Genomic DNA, 11,316 nt, shown 5'->3' on the forward strand with positions numbered 1-11,316 from the left:
CCATTGCAGAGCTACAAAACAGGACTTGTCTCTTCCATATGCAGCATGGAGAAAATCTGGTACATTTATGGAAGGAGTTCAAAAAGTTTTTGCAATGAGATGCAATCCCCCCTACCCCCCCCCCAAAAAAAAAATTGGGCTTCTGCCCAATTGCACATCGTTCGTAGAACATTCCTCGCAAAGTTTTTAGGTTTCTGTGACGAGATGCCTTCTTTCACATGGTTACGGTTTCGGGGTCGACAGGTGGGGTTTTACGTGGGGGTTTCTCAGACCCACTGTCCTGACCTCTGAACCTGAAGCCGCCAGCCATGGATATCTCCGCAGCCCGACGGGTGGCTAAGCAACCGTGAAGGCCGGTTAGCTTCAAATCTCAGGGTCCCATGCTCAGCGTCGCATTACCTTAACCTTATTCGGTGATTTAATTACTTTAAATGGGGTGCCGCACTCTCAATATCCCACCCGTCTTTTTATTAGTATGGCTGAGCGAAACCGTAGGTAGAGCGTTGGCTTTCTCAAGCAAATTAGGGGGGGAAAAAATTTCCCGTATATTTATAATGCACACACTATGTCAGCCCAATGCAGGAAAGGACGACCGAGCAGGTTTGAAAGATGCTTACCAAACAATGCAGCAAGCATTTATTTACAATTAAGCCAAAATCAATAAGGCACATAATCACAGCAAAGACACAGAAAAGCAGGCTTACACCAAGCGCAGATGTTCCCCTTGGACAATCTTATCTATCTAGGGATGGATAGGCGCAAGTGACGAGCGTGCGTCTGTGCGTTTGTTGCAGCTCCTCGCTTTCCCCACACAAGCAAATGGCATTGTGTTGATCCCAAGGTGAAGGAGGGGAAGGAAGCATGTGTTGGTTGGTGCAGTGTAGGGAGAGGTGTAGTGTATGCAATGTGGGCTCCAGAGGAAAAGTGTGAGGTGCAGATGAGTACATCACCCTGACAGGTCAAGAGGCAAATTGCTCATTGCTCTTTCACAACTCTTTTGGGAATCTTAAGTAGACAAATTATAGGGTTTAGAGAAAAAAAAAGATTGTGTATATCAGTTTGGAGCCTGCTGCGCATGCAAGTACCACGGTGCATCCTGCCCCCTTACGCCCCTTTGGTCCACACAACTTGCAACGGCAGCCCGAACTCCCAACTCGCAGTGCATTAAAACAGGCACTGAACTCCAGCATGCACCGGCTTGCGCTCAGACGGAGCATGTCTTCAGGGAGCATAGGTCACTGCAGCATGCTTTTACCCCTGCCTTGTTGCCTCCCATTGGCATGTGTGCACCGCCGATGACCAGGCAGCCACGCCCACTCACCTTGCAGCATTGTAGGCATCAGTTATGCAGTGCACGGCTGTCTTCTGGCTTCCACGTGGCTCTTCAGCTTTCTTTTACTTGCAGCGCAGAACCGGCTCAAAATGTGTGTCAGTGTAATTTTTAGTGTCGGAAGGTGCTGGAGTGGAGGAGATGGGAAAAAGGTTGCGAGGGGTTTTAAGGACGAAAGGAATTGGAATGGATTAAATGAAAAAGGTGGGTTACAGGGTTTGAGAGGTCCGAGAGGGGGGAAGGGCGAGTGATTGGGATGAATGAATATTGGATGGAGGAATGGGGGTGATGGATGTGTGATGGAAGGATGGATGTGGGATGGAGGGAGGAATGTGTGATGGAGGGTGGGAAATCTCCAGAAGGTGGGGATGGAACACGTTACTACTCACAACACATTTTTCCTGGGGTGAAGGTGCCTGACGAATCACATTTATTAATTAAATATCCAACTAGAAGGGCACTCGGTGGAGCGCATACTTCCATCACGTAATGCCTGATCCACGAGAACATATCGGGCCCAATACATTTTTGAAATATCATGCTATGCAGTGCTATATCGTTTTTCACCCGATCTCTCAATGGTGAAGAATCACTGAAAAAGATTAAATAATTCTCGTATCCAGATCCGGATTCGGATCTTCACCAAAATCTAATCAGTACATCCTTGTCACACACCGAACCTGTCCACAAAATTTCATCCGAATCAGTCCCCAACTTTTGAGATATCCTGTACATAAACAAGCAGACAGACAGAAAGGAGTGAAACCATAACCTCCTTCACCTTTGGTAACAAGGGAATCCCTTTATGTGTTGAATGCTCCACCACAAGGTCCACTTCCATAATCACAACAATATGCAACACAAGGCGCGAATGGTATCATTGGCCGAGGGCGCAACTGTGCGACTGATGCAGTTGTCCCCTGTCGGTCAGGGCAGAAATTTGCAATTTCTTCAAGGTGCCGGCGATAGCTCGCCTACTCTTCACAAAGGACACCGTGGGATCTTTAACGTCCATCAACTAATTAAGAACACTTTCATCCAAGGGAAAGTACACACATTGATCAATCACCCTGCCTGTGAAACACCAGGATGGCAGTTCATAGCTGGGTCGGGATTCTAACCCATAAACGGCTAGACGGCTTAAAAGGCAGGTGTGAGTACATCCAAGTTATCCTGTCAACCGCTCAACTGTCATTAAAAAGACGTGAACATTTTAAAAAGTATCCGACTTTTCCATCACAGCGTTTTCTAACATTACTGTGAACATGTGATACAAATTCCAACACAATCTGGGACAATCTGGGTTCGAGTTTCATGCTCCAATCAATCATTAAACCAACTGGGGTCTATTACTGGCACGTATAGGAAAAGGAATTGATAAAACATGAAATACATCTCATATATAACAATAAATGTCCGTGTGCGTCTGTCTGTCTGTCTGTTTGTGTGGATGCTCCATAACTCCAAAACCATGAAACCAAGCAGCCTGAAACTTTGCATGCACACCAAGAGAACTTTATAAAAGGAAGCGCAAGAGTGAAAATTGGGTGTTTGGGTTAATTAAAACACCCCTTTTGAAGATAATTAACAGCCTTATTTAATTATCTTTTATCAAGGCTCATCCTTGGTCACCTCGCTGGGGTCGTAATTCGCCATTTGTTTTGGCCTGCTCAACAATGCCTTGACATGAAACAGGCCGCACCGACTTCTGAACAATGAAGGATTTATTTATTTTTTTCACGTTCCTCACACACATCATCGAATGCCTCATCAGAGATACGAATCGCTGGATACATTGCAATGCTTAAACTCCGGGAGGTACCAGCGCTCATGACTTGTTTCATTTTGGCATAACCTCCGGAATCTCTTTACCCGAGCCAAATTTCAAAATTTAAACTTCTTCAATTGACTTGAGCAGTAGTTCCGAATGCTAAACAAAGTGCTTATTTGTCTATTTCTGACAATGCTTGGGTGTCTCCGGGTGCATGGTGTTTATATGATCGATCGACGATCGCTAATCACTTGCCAAGCCAGTTCTTCTTCAATGACAGTTTCGTTAGAATGCTTAAGCCACTTGGAAAGGGCTTCACAATATTCACAGTCACTGAATATTTCGATCGACTTGAACAAGGTTCAGGGCCCACTCGCCTACATTTGGTTCATTCGCTGAAAATGTGCAATTACATTTTACACCATGTTTCCCCTTTTTGTACAATCTTTCATAATACGACCCATCACTTCGGCATAGATAGACAGACATATAAACAAGCAGTCATAGACTGGTACTTACGAAATCGTCAACTTGACCTCTCACCTTGTCTAATAAAAGCTGTCTCTAGAGAAGGTAGCGCCGCAAACCAGAACTTTCTACGATGATTCTGTACCAAACCATCAAAAATCGAATGTTTGACCTCACTGTGAACTTGACCTTTGACCGATTTTGACCAAAATCTAATCAGCGCGAGCCATCACCCTCCTGAATCACGTGGTGTAATTTGACATTGGTAGCTTCTTCCGTTCGAGCTATCATGCCTACAAACAAACAAACAAACAAACAAACAAACAAACGACGGAAGTCATCAACATAAAGATTTCGTAAGTAATAAATTAAACAATTCGTTTTTAAAAGTTTCTTCAGCCATTTCATTGGAGTGCTTGCTCGAGTGCTTAACCCACTTGGCAAGCATTCTTCAAGCTTCAATGGCGATACGGCAGCACGGTTCAACATTGGGACATCTCCAGAATTAGGAAGGCAAAATAAACGAGATGATTACAATGAGTAAAAAATGTTTTCAGGTGTTACAAAGAAACGAATCGCCACATCATGGCAGGATAGCCGAGAGGTACGCTCGCTCTCAGCTGTCGAACCGGGTGAGAATCTCAACCCAGCTATAAACTGTCACCTGGTATTTCACAAGCAGGGTGATACATCAATGTGTTGTGTCTCGCAGATGGACATTAAACTGAACATCCTATCTGCCAGAATCGCCCTGTCTGAGTGTCTGTGTCTGTGTCTGTGTCTGTGTCTGTGTCTGTGTCTCTCCCTCTCCCTCTCCCTCTCCCTCTCCCTCTCCCTCTCTCTCCCTCTCTCTCCCTCTCTCTCTCTCCCTCCTCCTCCTCCCTCCCCTCCCCCCCTCCCCCTCCTCCTCCTCCCCCTCCTCTCTCTCACTCCCCTCCCTCCCCTCCCTCCTCCTCCCTCCTCCTCCCCCTCCTCTCTCTCACTCCCTCCCTCCTCCTCCCCTCCTCTCTCTCACTCCCCTCCCTCCTCCTCCCCTCCTCTCTCTCACTCCCTCCCTCCCACTCCCTCCCTCCTCCTCCCCCTCTCACTCCCCTCCTCTCTCTCACTCCCTCCTCTCTCTCACTCCCTCCTCTCTCTCACTCCCTCCCTCCTCCTCCCCTCTCTCTCTCACTCCCTCCCTCCTCCTCCCTCTCTCTCTCACTCCCTCCCTCCTCCTCCCCCTCTCTCACTCCCCCTCCCTCCTCCTCCCTCTCTCTCTCACTCCCTCCCTCCTCCTCCCCTCTCTCTCTCACTCCCTCCCTCCTCCTCCCTCTCTCTCTCACTCCCTCCCTCCTCCTCCCCTCTCTCTCTCTCCCTCCCTCCTCCTCCCCTCTCTCTCTCACTCCCTCCCTCCTCCTCCTCTCTCTCTCTCTCACTCCCTCCCTCCTCCTCCTCTCTCTCTCACTCCCCTCCCTCCTCCTCCCCTCTCTCTCACTCCCTCCCTCCTCCTCCCCTCTCTCTCACTCCCTCCCTCCTCCTCCCTCTCTCTCACTCCCCTCCCTCCTCCTCCCCCTCTCCCTCCCTCCCCTCCCTCCTCCTCCCCCTCTCTCTCTCTCCCCTCCCTCCTCCTCCCCTCTCTCTCACTCCCTCCCTCCTCCTCCCCTCTCTCTCACTCCCTCCCTCCTCCTCCCCTCTCTCTCTCACTCCCTCCCTCCTCCTCCCTCTCTCTCTCACTCCCCTCCCTCCTCCTCCTCTCTCTCTCACTCCCTCCCTCCTCCTCCCCTCTCTCTCACTCCCTCCCTCCTCCCTCCCTCTCTCTCACTCCCTCCCTCCTCCTCCTCCCCTCTCTCTCTCACTCCCCTCCCTCCTCCTCCTCCCCTCTCTCTCTCACTCCCTCCCTCCTCCTCCTCCCTCTCTCTCTCACTCCCTCCCTCCTCCTCCCTCTCTCTCACTCCCTCCCTCCTCCTCCCTCTCTCTCACTCCCCTCCCTCCTCCTCCCCCTCTCTCTCTCACTCCCTCCCTCCTCCTCCCCTCTCTCTCACTCCCTCCCTCCTCCTCCCCTCTCTCTCACTCCCTCCCTCCTCCTCCCTCTCTCTCACTCCCTCCCTCCTCCTCCCCCTCTCTCTCTCTCTCCCTCCCTCCTCCTCTCTCTCACTCCCTCCCTCCTCCTCTCTCTCTCTCTCTCTCACTCCCTCCCTCCTCCTCTCCTTCTCTCTCACTCCCTCCCTCTCACTCTCTCCCTCCTCCTCTCCCTCTCTCTCTCTCACTCCCTCCTCCTCCCTCTCCCTCTCTCTCTCTCTCACTCCCTCCCTCCTCCCTCTCCCACTCCCTCCCTCCCTCCCTCCCTCCCTCCTCCTCCCTCTCTCTCTCTCACTCCACTCCCTCCCCTCCCCTCCCTCCTTCTTCTTCTTCCCTCTCTCCCTCTCTCCCTCTCTCCATCTCTCCCTCTCTCCATCTCTCTCTCTCTCTCTCCATCTCTCTCTCTCACTCTCTCCCTCACTCTCCCTCACTCTCTCACTCACTCACTCCCTCCTCCTCCTCCTCCCCCTCACTCACACTCACTCACTCACTCACTCCCCTCCCTCCTCCTCCTCCCCTCTCTCACTCACTCACTCACTCACTCCCTCCCTCCTCCTCCTCCTCCTCCCCTCTCACTCACTCACCACTCACTCCCTCCCTCCCTCCTCCTCCTCCCCCTCTCCCACTCACTCCCTCACTCCCCTCCCTCCCTCCTCCTCCTCCCCTCTCTCTCTCTCTCTCTCACTCCCTCCCTCCCTCCTCTCTCTCTCTCTCTCTCTCTCTCTCTCTCTCTCCCTCCCTCCCTCTCTCTCTCTCTCTCCCTCCCTCTCTCCCTCCCTCTCTCCCTCCCTCTCTCTCCCTCCCTCTCTCCCTCCCTCTCTCTCCCTCCCTCTCTCCCTCCCTCCCTCTCTCCCTCCTCTCTCTCCCTCCCTCTCTCCCTCCCTCTCTCCCTCCCTCCCTCTCTCCCTCCCTCTCTCCCTCCCTCCCTCTCTCCCTCCTCTCTCCCTCTCCCTCCGCTCTCTCTCTCTCTCCCCCTCCCTCTCCCTCCGCTCTCTCTCTCTCTCCATGCAATAACCCCTCCCTCCCTCTCCCTCCCTCTCTCTCTCTCTCTCTCCCTCTCTCTCTCTCTCTCTCTCTCTCTCTCTCTCTCTCTCCCTCCCTCTCCCTCTACTCTCCATGCAATAACCCCTCCTCCCTCTCCATGCACAACCCCTCCTCCTCTCTCCATGCAATAACCCCTCCCTCCCTCTCCATGCACAACCCCATCCCTCCCTCTCCATGCAATAACCCCATCCTCCCTCTCCATGCAATAACCCCTCCCTCCCTCTCTCCATGCAATAATCCCTCCTCTCCCTCTCCATGCAACAACCCCTCATCCTCCCTCTCCATGCAACAACCCCTCCCCCCTCTCCATGCAATAACCCCTCCCCCCTCTCCATGCACAACCCCTCCCCCCTCTCCATGCACAACCCCTCCCCCTCCCTCTCCATGCAATAACCCCTCACCCTCCCTCTCCATGCAATAACCCCTCATCCTCCCTCTCCATGCAAAAACTCTCTCTCCCTCTCCATGCACAACCCTCTCTCTCCCTCTCCATGCAATAACCCCTCCCTCCCTCTCCATGCAATAACCCCTCACCCTCCCTCTCCATGCAATAACCCCTCATCCTCCCTCTCCATGCAATAACCCCTCATCCTCCCTCTCCATGCAATAACCCCTCATCCTCCCTCTCCATGCACAACCCCTCATCCTCCCTCTCCATGCAATAACCCCTCTCTCTCCCTCTCCATGCAATAACCCCTCCCTCCCTCTCCATGCAATAACCTCTCTCTCCCTCTCCATGCAATAACCCCTCTCTCTCCCTCTCCATGCAATAACCCCTCCCTCCCTCTCCATGCAATAGCCCAGCTCCTCCCTCTCCCTGCAATAACCCCTCCCCTCCCTCTCCATGCAATAACCCCTCCCCTCCCTCTCCATGCAATAACCCCTCCCCTCCCTCTCCATGCAATAACCCCTCCCCTCCCTCTCCATGCAATAATCCCTCCCTCTCCCTCTCCATGCAATAACCCCTCATCCTCCCTCTCCATGCAATAACCCCTCCCTCTCTTTATATTCCTACCAGCGAAGCAACAGGTTGTATTTGCTTGTGAATAATATAGAAACAACACATGAAATGTTGGCCTGGGGTCCAAAGAGACCCCTGTTGGCCGGAATATAGTTAATATTAAATTAAGCGCAAACACCTAACCCTTAAGCAATTAAATCCACATAGACACGGAGAAGAGAGTTGAAGAAATAAAAATTAAAAACCTCTCAAGTCCACATAAACATAAATCGACTTCACGACACCAAGAAGCGGAAAATTTAAAACCGGAAAAAAGACTTGAATGGCAACGAGATTCAAGCGCTTCTCCAAACTGCAACAGTGAAGCCATAGTTACCCGGGGACCCGCTCAGGAATACGTGTTTGAAAGGCATGCCCGGAGCGTGCGGTCTGGACCGAGCAATGACAACAAACCAAAACCCGAAACCTTTATATTTATGGATTTAATTCGGGATATTAAATAGGCGAGATTAAAATAATACATCAGTCACTGTAAAACTCCATGTTTCAATAAAATATATTTTTAAACACGAACAACGACAAGGCAAACTAGTCAGCGCTGCGTCAACACACCGCCCATTGTATTTCATTTACGAAATGACGTCATTCAGACGTCAGCGTCGACATTTATTAATAATGGAATACTGCGTTCGTTCATTAGCCTGAACTCCTATATTACTCATTTATTAATTTAAGGTGTTAAGGACCGATTCCATGCAATAACTCGGTTAAGTCATTGAAATGCATACAAGACTGGAAGGATTATGGCTGTCACGTTGCATGCACCATTGTGTCGCCACCACACAGCGCCTATTCTCCGCACACGCTGCCATGTTGCTTTTCCCATTGAATGATTTACCGCGGCTCGCGTCCGCCGCCATGTTGCTATGCCCATTGACTGATTTACCGCGGCCCGCGTCCGCCGCCATGTTGCTATGCCCATTGACTGATTTACCACGGCCCGCATCCGCCGCCATGTTGCTATGCCCATTGACTGATTTACCGCGGCCCGCGTCCGCCGCCATGTTGCTATTCCCATTGAATGATTTACCGCGGTCCGCGTTGCCTTTTGTTTATGTGAGAAAGTGTTCACATCGACTTTGACTTTCAACTCAAAATTAACATTCAATATTCAAGATATCCCGAGAATTTATCTCGTTTGTCAAAATATATCTGCTTGGAGTGAGCCGACCAAGATGGTGCCACTGCTTGGTGGCAACAAATTTGCACCGCTCATAATCTTTCAGTTCTTAAATACAGTTCAATGGGTTAAGTGAACTCGACAGGATGTTTACTCCAGCGGCGTGTTCCGTTAGCAAGCGGCTTGCTATCGTTTGTCAAGCTTATTTGGGGGGGAGGGCATCCCCTTCTGACTCCCCATTTATTTATCTTTATTTTCCTTTTCATAACAATACCCTCTGCAGCCGCTGCTAACACTTAATTTGTTTGTGGAAGTTGTCATAAGAGGATTGAGTGAAACTGAAAATGAGGCCCAGACAGCATTGCTCGAGTACCATGATAGCATTGTTTTCAGTCGGGTTGGAGAGCACAGTGTGGATTGTGGCCAGTGCTAGGTGTGGTTCCTGGACACAGAGCTGCTCCAGGTGCGGAGCGACACCACTTTGCATAGTGGTTCAACATATTGCAGTTGCTGAGGGTTTGTTCTCATGCTGGGTAGTCAGGGGCTGAGTCCTGTTGTTTGTTGGACCCACAGTTTGCACAGCACTGTCTAAGGCGAGCATGGCATTGCTGCGCTTGCTGAACAGGGAAGCAAGGGTCTGTGTCCTGTTGCGTTGAGGGAGGCTGAACTTTCTGCACTAGCGGTTCAGTAACTGAAGTAGGTGAGGAAATTTCAGCAATTTTAACAGTACATATATTTTTCTTCTCAGTTCTTCTTGTTTTCTTCTTCTCCTCAGATTGAATGATGGCCGTAGTCCATTGTGTAAATATGATTGTATCAGAATACGTGTTTGGGTTAATTCTGCTCTTTTCTGTATTTTTTTTCCTGTAAATACTCACTTTTAAATGATTGCTTGCTTGTGTGTGTGTAAATCAATAATTATCGGTTGTTATTTCAAATCTGTCTTGGTTGTCTTTTCCTTCATTGGTCCAGCACAGTGTACAAGTAAAGTTAGATGGGAAGTTGTACCCCACCTGATTTGCTCTGTTAGCCAGTGATGTACATCTCTGTTCCGCTCCACAGAAGATCACAAAGTGTGGTGCCGCGGATGTGGCCTCGAGTTAGGTTGCTGTGTCAATAGAAAGGTATCGCAGAAACATTGAAGCATATCCCTGCGAGGCTGGTAGTCTAAGGGACGTAGCTACGGCTGTGTAAGAACTACAACCCGTTGGACTGCACAACTATCTGTGGTTGGCGGCCTCAGGACCAGGTGTACGGTAGAAAAATGAGTACTTCCCTTCATGGCGAACCTCAAACAATATTCTCCATGGGGAGTTCCTCCGATATTTAAAGCAATGATCGCTTGCAGAGAAAAACATTTTAAAAGCAAAATTATACAGACATGGACACACACACACACACACACACACACACACACACACACACACACACACACACACACACACACACACACACACACACACACACACACACACACCAATAGTCTCGTATCCTCTTTGGGGCAAGACTACCCGTCAAAAAAAAAGATGGAAAATAGGAGAAAAATATATGCAAAAATTCTTTTTTTTTCCTATTTTTTCCAATATCATAAAATATTGTTGCGGCTACGGGTACCGAGACACCGCTCACAATTACCGTTGTGGCACGGTGGATTGTTTTAGAACCACGAACATCACCCAGTTAACCACGAGTTCCAGTGTCCACCGTCTAATTATGCCGTTTAACTAGAGGTCACGTGGTTACCTGAGTGGGGAGTGCACCCTCGGCAAAGCACCAATGTTATCTCGATTAGATTTTAATTAGGGTGGCCCAGCAATTTAACCACTGGTGTGTGCCGACTATTTTTGGTCAAATCTGTGGTAATTACCTCCCAGTCTATCGAGGTTTGGACAATGCTCGACCAATGGAAGGAAAGGACAAACACGGACAGGTTGAAAATCGGCAAATGATTTATTAATAATAAAATAAATCAATAAAAAGAACTTTTTTTCTGAGGTAAATAAATGAATAAATTTCAAAGCAACCAAAATGAATAGTTAATCAGGCAAAATCAATCAAAATGCCAGGAAAGACAGAGAGCAGATGCTTATCGGGGGTTGACTTACTTTCAGCTAAATACAGACAAGGGTACCCAGAAGATGATTCGGGGGGTGGGGGAGAAGAGTCGTCTCGCTCACCAGAGAGTAGTCGTCCGTGAAGTGAAAACGTCCTGAAATGTGTGCATGCGTGTCACATCCGTCGGCAGCACACAGCCATGCCGTGCACCCTCTCGCGAACAGCCTTGAACGCTAGTCGACGTCTGGGAGGGCACCGAGATCGTCGGTCGGGGGTTTAGACCCTGGCGCTGCAACACGGGCAGCTCCTCACACTTCACGAAACTGGTGACGTCCAGTGACCCACACGGTCGGTCGGTGAGTGAACCGTGCCTCACTCGTTGGTGACCGACCCGTGCCTCACTCATTGGCGGTGCTGCTCACACCACACGCTCGCTCAAGCACTGGGAA

Source organism: Eptatretus burgeri, chromosome 15 (assembly GCF_056783735.1).
Source record: "Eptatretus burgeri isolate ZD-2024b chromosome 15, Ebu_testis_v1, whole genome shotgun sequence".
Lineage (NCBI taxonomy): Eukaryota > Metazoa > Chordata > Myxini > Myxiniformes > Myxinidae > Eptatretus > Eptatretus burgeri.